Here is a 10433-nt window from a genome sequence, read left to right as displayed (position 1 = left end):
ACCCTCATATTTTTTGGGCACTCTTTCCTATCCAAATCATTGCCTCATGAAAACTTTGGGAACCATTTTCCTAGTAAATCTTTCTCATCAAATTTCCATAGTTTGTGTCCAGCTAACAGCTTTGTGATGGAAGTACTAGATAGGAATATCCTAATGAGTTGAATTATTTCCTGGTAACTTGGTCACATATGATGACACAACGTGAAGGTTTTGCATTTTTTTGATTTGTTTTTGAATTTGTTATGCGTGTTTGAAAATGCGGTCGAAACGGCGGGCATGATCGTTCATAGCTAGGGGTTGAATCTTGCCAAAATTTTGTTGGATCTCTGATTAAATAGATACTTATTTAACTAAAAATGATTTTTTGAAAAAATCATGAGAAAACTATGAGGTACCTCTAGTTCAAATTTGACCAGCTTCGTGCTGAATTGGCATTAATTTGTCTTCTTCACGGGAGGTGGATAAAAGTTTTTGACACCCAACGATTTGGTCAATTGTATATTAATATGGACTAATATTTTAGTAAATTGATGGAATCCAGTTTTGCAATAAATATTTGGTAGGTTCTTCACAAAAAACCCCATTTTGCCACTCGGAAAATGATTAAAAAAAGCTAGAAAGATCGGAAATGCATACAAATTGGTCCTTATCTAGAAAATATGGTCTAACTCTAGTGAAAAATTTTGTGGTGCCCTTTTGCAAAATATTTTTGATAGATGCTTCATAAAATTCCTCTATTTTTAGTACTTCAAAACTATTTTAAATCATTGATTTTTTGAACCAATGAGAAATCTTCCTACAAACCGATGACATGGCGTCCATCCATCCATCCATCCATATCTCAAACCCACATCCATCCATCCATCCATCTATCTACAGGAAAGAAGATACCCCACCCGCAGCCCAAACCCTCGCACCCTTCCTCCCGATCCAATCCTCTCCCCTCCGCCAGAGCCACCAGCTCCCCCCACCTCGGATCCGGAGCCGCCACCCCAATCTTCTGCCAGATCCGGCGCCGCCGCACGCTCTCCTCTCCTCCTCCTCCCAGATCCGGAGCAGCCACCTCTGCGCCCTCCTCAGACCTCTGCTGCGAGCCGTCCGTCACCACTGTCGTTGTCTCCCCAATCGATTGGGTTGGGTTGGGTTTCCGGGTGGACCCGATGAGGGTGGCCGCCGCATGCTGCCTCATTCTCACCCACCATCTCCTCCTCCTTCGCCGTCCTCCGGCTCCCCCGGATCGCTTGCCGCCGCCCGCCCTCCTACTCGGCCTCGCCGCTCACCGTGTTTTCCTCCATGGACTCGCTGCCCGAGGACTACCACACCAACGTCGGCATCTGCCTCGCCGACCCATCCCTCACCAAGGTACCCCTCCCCTCCCCCCTCGCAGTCCCCGTTGACAACCCTCCACGCCCCCTCTCTCTCTGATCGCTTCTCTCCTCCCGCAGATCTTCTCCGCGTCTAGGATCGACATCCCCACCGCGTGGCAGATGCCTCAAGTACTAGTACTAAAACAACAGTCTGACGGCTAGTGAAACTCGTTGTTCGTCAGCCTAGTTATCAATTACTACTATCGTTGCTGCTGCATCCTTGTACCCGTGATATCGAACCGTTGTTGATTTTCCGAGTGTTCTGTGTCACCACAGGGTGGGATAGACCTAGGGGAAGAGCCGCGAGCAACTACCATGAGGGAATTGAGGGAAGAAACCGGTGTTAGATCTGCCAAGATTGTCGCTGAGGTCAGTCGGCACTCGGCAGTCCATCACTTTCTTCACATTTTCTTATAATCATGATTTACTTTCAAGCATAGCTGGAATGAATTGGTCAATTTCAATTGTCTTAAGTAGTGGTAAATCTCTAGTGTCTCTCCACCGAATATGCAACTGGATGGATTTGTTTTCGTAACCAAAAGGTTTCTTGCTGATCGCTTCGCTAGTGTCCGTGTAGGCCCCCAATTGGTTGACATATGATTTCCCTGCGGATGTCAAAGACAAGCTGAATGCCAGGTGGGGAACAAACTGGAAGGGCCAGGCTCAGAATTGGTAAGCCTGCTGTGTTCCTTGTGCTAAGAATGATGCCTAGTAAGCACTGTTTGTTGCTGGGTTTTATCTGTTTCAATGATAGTCCTAAAAGAATCATTTTAATGCACAGGCATACCAATTGACACTTAACGATCAGAATAATGCCTTGCCCGGAGAGAGTTCGAGCTCGCAAGTGTGGCTCCTGCAATCGCCGCTCACACCCTTACGGACGGGCCCCAGATCAAGCCGGCACTCCTAGACCAGCGACGTCCGCAGCAGATATGTGGCCATTTGGACCCCAATCTGTGAGGACTCTGCGCCGCCGACCTCGGCGTCCTCGTCTTTGACTGCGCCAGCATGCAGTTTGACTACTACAGCCCGAACACCAGGTTTGTATGTTCGTTTCATCAATCTTCTTAGCCCAGAAATCTCATGGCACATCAAATGCTTTGGTCTCGTGATGATCATCGATGTATCTTTGCTGGCATCTTAATTTTCTATTGATTTCTTTCGTCCTTGGGCGGTCTTTCTTGGGGTGTGCACATGCAAAGTAGACACTATTTGTTGGCTGTTGTAGCAGCACTGTCACTGATCTGGTTGTGTATTAATCCCTTATTAACTAAATTTTAGTTTGTAGCCCAAGGTGAGAACAAATGTGTATTTTTTGGATAATAGAAGCTTAAAATATATCTAGCCTGTGTCAGAAGTTAACCTTGTTATTGTGTAAAAGTGTTAATTTGTCACCACGTTGATGGGTTATGCATGGTTGAATTATGTCATGTCACCCTAGTGTTAATGCACATGATGGAGCAAGTGTGCACATGCTGCAACTTGTTGTTGGCGTCATTGCTTTTGACAGGATTCAGTGAATTTTTATGTGAGTCCACTGTGTAGATGGCAGCTAGTATTCAGTGAATTTGTATGTCAGTTTGCTGTGTAACCAACAACTAATAGAGTTGAGTTGGCCCTGACCATGTAATAAGGGGGTTGTGCATGTGTGGCCATTACTCAGTTGGAAAAGGACAAAAATAAAACATTTTTTATTTGACATTGGTTGCGTGAAACCTATGTGTTCCTCTGTTCGTGCTGAAACGTCGCTCTATTTTCTGCCCTGAGCGAGCAGTTTGTTTGGCCGCCGACGAGGATGGTATATCACACAGAGTTTGGACCTAAGAAGATTGATGGTATATCACCAGGTCCGTATGGTCCGTGTTTTGGATTTTGTGGTGGCATGTGTGATTTCAATAGATTTGTGGAATCTGTTAAAAAATTCACACGCTACTGAACTGTTGTTGTACTATAGTTTCTTTATAACTGTGATTGTATCATATAGTTTCTTTGTATTTTTAGTTCTGCTCAACTTTAAATTTTATATCTCACGGTACTGTTCTTACACTTTGCTGCACACTTGGATAGTATTTTATGGTAACTTAGCATTCTTATTAAAACTATTTTTTCTAAGATCAAGGCTCATGGTAATCTTCTTGTTAAAATGTATTTTTCTAAGATCATAGCTCACGGTAACGTTCTTACACTCTGGTTTGCACTTGGTTATCACAGTAATGTGGAGTAGCTTGTTTTGTATTATCTTACATGTCTGCTAATTATTGTGTCATGGACTCCTTCTTGTGTTAGTGCATAAATTCCTTTAGTAAAGCGAAAAACCAAGCGTCGAAGAGAACACAACTACATTTACCTCTTGCATATTTAACATACATTGAAGAGAATACAACTTAACGATGACTGATGGGGATTTTACCATTCATTCACAGCATCGTATGGAAAGTACTGTTTTGAAATGTAATCTATTCTGCATACATGTCATTGCACTGAGTGACACAGATTTGACTAACATAGTGAAGTCAGCTTTCAGCATTACACTTCTGCCATGGAGTTGGTGCTTTTTGTACTGATTTAATTCGATACATGGGAAATAATCATATTATAAATAGAACTGCACATGACCATAGCCATTAAAATGACCTCGAGCCATTAAATCATTCTCCCAGCTCACAGGATCATCAGTTCATCACACAAGGTTACAAAATACCTTTACTGTTCATAAGATAACAAGTTAAAATAATGTCCCAGAATAAAATAATATCCAGCTAATGCATTCTAGTAAAACATAACAAATATTGCAGAAATCAGGATGCTGGAAATAGCATGGAAGTCATGTTCGGATGTATACTTTTTTATACTTAACTAATTTTATTATATTAACTAAGTTGAATTCCTTATCCTGATTGGTGTACATTCCCTTGATGGTAGAAGTTGCTGTTTTAATTCAGAATTAAAAATTTGGTACAGTTTGATGTGGTTTGCCCGTGGTTCTCTCTTTTGATGATTCTTTCATACTTTTGTTCCTATTAGACATTAGTTTAGCTTCAGCTTTGATTTATTAATATGTGTAGCCATTCTAATGGCCATCTATCATTTTCTGGTTTGGAGTTGGTCCTTTTTATTTCAGCGCTTTTGCTTACAACTCTGTTGCAAATTAATATATAGCGTTCTCAATTTGATTCTTTTGTTATGTGGTTTCAGGACTGCAGTTCTCTGTGTCATCACTTATTTCCAATATTAACAACAATTTCGTACCCCTCCAACACCATATTTCTTAAAGATAACATTATAAATTCTTGAAGTCTATTTACTTATAGACATGGGGTGTTAGCAAAGTTAATCTTATATATAGGTTCACTTGATCAGACCAAGAAATTTCATCTGAGTAGATATTTTACTGAATCAACTTTTAGTTAATCCTTTCATGCAGGAGAGAACATATTGTACCACATCGCCAATATTTCCTTTTCCTTTTCTTATTTATTGTGCAACCCCCACGCAAGCTGATTGGCATGCTAACATTTCCTCATACATACATACAGATACAAGATCAGGATGGTGCGCACATGTCTTTTGCTGCCACAAGCTGAAAGGATTACATGTGGTTTGTGGTTCTCGGTGCAGGAAGAAGAAGGCGGTGCACAAGACGGCGACCACGGACGACAAGCGGCTGCAGAGCATGCTCAAGAGGGTGGGCGTCAACACCATCCTCGCCATCGAGGAGGTCAACATCTTCAAGGACGACCTCGTCATCCAGTTCCTCAACCCCAAAGGTTAATTTTGTTTGGTGGTATGAGTTGTGTGCTCTAGCAAATCGTTGCCGTAATTCTCAATTGTAGTAGTCCCTTCTATTGGCGTTTTACATCATTTGTATCACTATCAGTTAAGAAATGAATATATGAAAGCAGTACTTCTTCATATCCAACTCCAGATAAGTGTTTCTCAGTTTGTTGATAATTTAGATGGCCCCACCCATGAAACATTGCAGGTGAAAATACTGAACAGAGCTATGCATATATGGTTGAGTACTAGTTGGAGTTGCTTTATAATTAAGTGTCGGCAATATCGTTCAATACAGGTATTTCATGCTTATACTCTGCACTTTGACCTGTGTTTTATGCCTACTTGATTTGGGACACTAATTTTCCCCTTTTGGTGGATGCATCTGAGCTTAACCAGGTGCATTCATTCTTGTTCATCAAACTCAACTGGTCCTTGGGTGTTTGTGAAAAATCAAATATTGCAAATGCGTGAAATTAATGGGAGTACATGGTTATCACTGCGGGCAAAATACTGTTATCTCTTCTTCGGCATCTCCATGTAATAATCTTGTACTTAGAGTACATAGTTAGAGAGCTTGTTGAGAAGCTGAGTACACACACAGGCAGCTAGCAGGTCATATGCATGCACAAGCAGGCACACACAAACACGCACAACCAGCCTAGTTGTTTGTTGGTTCAGTTTAGATACATGTCAAACACCCAGTTCAGATACTGTAGGCAGCATTAAAGTTCTAAAATCTGTCTATTTGTTGCAGGCCTGACAACATGGAGCACCTGAAGAGGATCGCCGAGGAGATGCAGAAGCAGGTGGCTGTTGCAAGTGCCATCCAGCCCAAGGAGGAGAACGACTTGGAGTTTGGATGTATTATGTAAACCTGTAAGATGTATTATGTGAACCTGGCAGATCTATTATGTGAACCTGAGAGATGTATTGTGTTATCTAAACTTGGAAGATGTATTATGTGATGTTATATGATGGATGATTTTAATTCAGCTTGGATTTTTCTTGATTTGAATATGAAATACTGTTGGATTTTATATTGGATAAATAATTGGGTTGAAAAGGACCAACAAATAGAAATGAAACCAAGTTCTGGAACAAAAAGTTGCTGAATTCAAAAATGAAAAAGGCCAAAACTGAAACTGGACCAAATGTATTTGGCCACTAAAAGGCAGGGCCCAAATTATAATGATACAAAAAAAAATCAAAAAACATAAGTGGGTGTAAATAGGCTAAGGCCCAAAAACAAGCCCAATAAGAAAAAGCCCCAAAAAATAAAATCAGCCCATCTGATCAATTGGAATGGGTTGGGCTGATTTCAACCATGATGTTTTGATTTCGTCCTAATTTTGCCACGTAGGACTGCCACGTGGACTGAGTTTGATTGCCAACGACGATTTAGGATCGTCGTAAAGGTTACGACGATCCAGGAATCGTCGTAAAAGTTACGACGATTTCGATCCAAACGTCGCTGATGTTCATTTGTGACGCTCCGTTTTCGACGCTTGGTTTTTCGTCGTGAGATCGTTGTAAATTAAAAACCATGATGATGTAGCGACGAAGAAATAGCGTCGTGTATTAGCATATTCCTTGTAGTGTCTGTACTCAGAGAGTTTATCTACTTCCACTGGGTTGTAACTTGAATGACTGTTATGATGGGTCGTGAGAGCCCTACTGTGTAATATTATGTGTGAGGCTCTTCCGAGCCTTTTAAATAAAGCTTGTATATTTATGGTTATGTTGTGATGCCATCGATGTATCTTTACATATCAGTATGCCATGCGTACGTGTGTCATACTTGATATGTATGGGGTTCGATTACCTAGTCGAAGGCTTTAGCAGCATTCCTTACAGGGAAATGCCCCTTTGTGATCCAACGAGCCATGGTAGTTCTCTACTGCTACAGACACATTGGTTGACCGGCATGTGTCCTTCTTAGCTGCTGTGTCTGTCCCCTTTGGGGAAATGTCACGCGATGTAATGGAGTCCATGTAGCTTGCTACGACTCGTCTACATTCGCTGGTGACCGACACCTGCTTTGCTGGGTCATGTATGCTTGTCCCTGTGCGGATCTGCCGCTTTGGTTTATGACTAGACATGTCGATCTGGCTTCTCTGTCACTGGATTGCTAGCGACACAATTGCATACGCGAGTGAAAAGGCGCAAGTGGTCCCGGCTAAGGTAAGGCTGGAGCCGTGGGGATAACCGTGCGTGAGACCGCAAAGAGATGCGATGTGTCACAGGCTGGATTCCTATGACTTAGGATCGGGGTCCCGACAGCGTTGGTATCAGAGCCTGACTGACTGTAGGACTACTAAGCCAAACTGGTCGAAGTTGAGTCTAGAACTACTTAATTATATATAAGGGAATTGTTTGTGGAAGGGAACGTAAGACTCTTGTTCTCTTCTCAAGATATTCTATTCTGGTCATCCTCGTCTTTTCTGCGGGAATTAAGGACTAGGTTACACATCTTCTGCTAGGCTCGTGTTTCTGATCGGTAGATTATAGGACTACGGGTCGAGAGTTATTTTGGGTTTCTCTTATCCCTAGGAAAAGGAAGTAAGTTTGATGATTAGAGAATTGAACTTGATAGTTGAGTGGTTACACTATTTTATTTTTGGGTTGTCTTAAAATTGTTTTTGAGCATTTACAGCCGTTATTCTGCCCAATTTTGCATTCAGAGCTCTAATGCTTTTGCATTACTCTCTATTTTCAAATGACTGGCCGTCCTTCTCGTCAGGTGGTTCGTCTGACCAGGTGCATTGATGTGCCGGGTCATACGACCATGCTGGTCAGGGTGATGTCGGTGTGCGGTTACCGCTGGTACCCAGAGTACACATTGGAGGAACAATACCGAGACTTCAACCAGAGCTAGTATATCTGCACTGTTAGGGTATTTCCAGACTACCCTGGAGCTGAGGAGCCAATCCATTGGTCCTATGGATTGGGAGTCACTGTTGACATGGCAGTACAAGATGCTGCCTATTCAATGCTGACCATTATGAGGGCGAGACATGCACTGCTGCAAAATTCAGAATTCTGCTATGTTCCTGCCTCTCAGCCAGGTGAAGAAGGATACCTCAGCAGGGTCTATTTTGATTCCTCTATGGAGGATCCGCTACTACAGTCCACTGCTGAGATGCTAGAGAACAGAGACAGGGATGCTCGTGCTCTCCGCATGGAGCTTTATGCTACACGTGCCCGTCTGTGGACGACTTTGACACAGCTGGCACCGGTAGTCCAGACAGGGTACGGAGATATGGAGATGCTGAACCCTGTTAGGACCCATCTTCTGGCCCATGTTGACTGGCCCGCTATAGGAGGAGTCACCCCTCACCGGGGACCCCTACTACCACCAGTCAGGGGACTAAGGCCACATCCGTGTCCTTATGGATTTCAGGGATCTCAGGCTAGAGTATTTCCTGATCCGCAGGTTGAGCTTCCTGGCCATGGAGGCAATCTTTATGAGATGTTTTATGCGGATGCCTGAACCATGAGTGGAAGGATTGTATGGTAGTAGCTGTACGTTCACAGTCCTGTGTGACTTGTGAAGTATGCTTGTGATGTGGAATGAATTCCGGAGGCCTAGATAAATAATGTATAGGAAGCTTGTAAGCCTCTGATGAGTAGTTTCATAATTTCAGTAGTTCGCTCTTCGGTTAAGGTTGTACTGAACTATGTAAGGGTGTGTATGAACCATGGTGTATATATAGCAGTTGCTTGTTACCATGTTGTTCGGATATTCATTTCCGCATTCCATGTGTTCAGTACATTCTTAATCCATAGCTAGCATTGATGATGATATTGGTCTAAGCTGTGAGTTTGTTTGTCAGGATGGTGTTCACCAGGTTGAACCGTGCCCCTGCTCTTGAGCAAGGCGAGGGTAGTCAAGCGTCGCAGGAAGACCTGCCTCACCCGCCCTCTCTGGCGGAAGTTATGCTTGAGGCAGAGAGAAACAAAAGGGAGACCAACCGACTGTTAGAGTGTACTGAGCAAAATACGGCTCGTCAGCCTAGGAATGCTGTAGTGTCCCTGAATGACTTTGTGAAGCTGAATCCTCCAAAGTTCCATCACTCCGTCGATCCCCTCGATGCTCATGATTGGTTGTGCAATATTTCATGTAAGATTCGCTCTGCGAATGTTTCTGAGGCCGACAAGGTGACCTTTGCGGCGTATTTTCTGGAAGAACCCGCCAATCTATGGTGGGAGAACTTTGAAGCTATGCGTCCTGCTGAACCAGCAGCCACATGGGCAGACTTTAGTGCAGCCTTCCGTCTGCACCATATTCCAGAGGGCCTGATGGACAGAAAGAGAGAGGAGTTCTGTGCATTCACCCAGGGCAAGTTGACCGTGGATGCCTATAGCCGCGAGTTCGGTAACCTCGCCCGCTATGCAACAAAGGAGGTGTCTACTGATGCCAAGAAGCAAGCAAGATTCCATAAGGGTCTGAGCCCTGAGCTTCGTCGTGATTTTCGCCTCCACGAATGTACAAGCTTCCAAGCCCTGGTCAACAAGGCGATCAGTGCCGAGACTCGTCATACCGACTTTGAAGCCACAAAGAAGCACTCCCGTGATTTTGCCTCGTCATCTGGTTCTGCGTTTCCAAAACGCAAGCTGTGGGTTCCAAACAGTTCTCTGCCGCCAAGATACACTCCGATGCCATCCTATGTGGCGCCTCAGACAAATCAGAACAACCCTCCAGCAAAAACCTATGGTGGTCCAGCTAGCAATGCTGCACCACGTGCCAACCAAGCGATATGTTACAAGTGTGGAGAACCAGGGCACTATTCCCGTGAGTGTCCTCAGAATGTGGGTGCCAAGCAACCCGGAAAGTCCGTCGGGCAAGGCAAGTCGGGCAAAGCTTACTATGTGAAGCCAACTCCTGCATGTGGCCGTGTGAACTATGTCTCAGCAGAAGAAGCTGCAGAGGATCCTGACGTCATACTGGGTACGCTTCTTGTTAATCATCACCCAGCGTCTGTTCTTTTTGACACTGGGTCTTCACATTCCTTCATTTCAGAAAGTTATGCACAGTTGCATAACATGTATTTCTGTGATATGCCAATTCCTTTGGTTGTCCAAACTCCTGGTAGTAAGTGGCAAACCTCTAGGATAACTTGTGACAATGAAATTCTAGTAGACATGCTAGTTCTTCTAGCCTCATTGATAGCCCTGAAATCTTCGGATATTAATATCATCTTGGGTATGGACTGGATGTCAGCTCATTATGCCAAGATTGATACCCATTCTAGAAATGTTCAGCTAACCCATCCCTCGGGTGAGATAGTC

The 10433-nt window shown here is 43.6% G+C and overlaps 1 pseudogene; it reads left to right on the top strand.

The window, feature by feature from the left end:
- Window positions 1-1160: 1160 nt before the first annotated feature.
- On the top strand, window positions 1161-6016 carry LOC123396601 (annotated as a pseudogene).
- The last annotated feature ends 4417 nt before the right edge of the window (window positions 6017-10433 follow it).

Source organism: Hordeum vulgare, chromosome 5H (assembly GCF_904849725.1).
Source record: "Hordeum vulgare subsp. vulgare chromosome 5H, MorexV3_pseudomolecules_assembly, whole genome shotgun sequence".
NCBI lineage: Eukaryota > Viridiplantae > Streptophyta > Magnoliopsida > Poales > Poaceae > Hordeum > Hordeum vulgare.
This window is presented reverse-complemented; position numbering and strand designations above follow the sequence as displayed.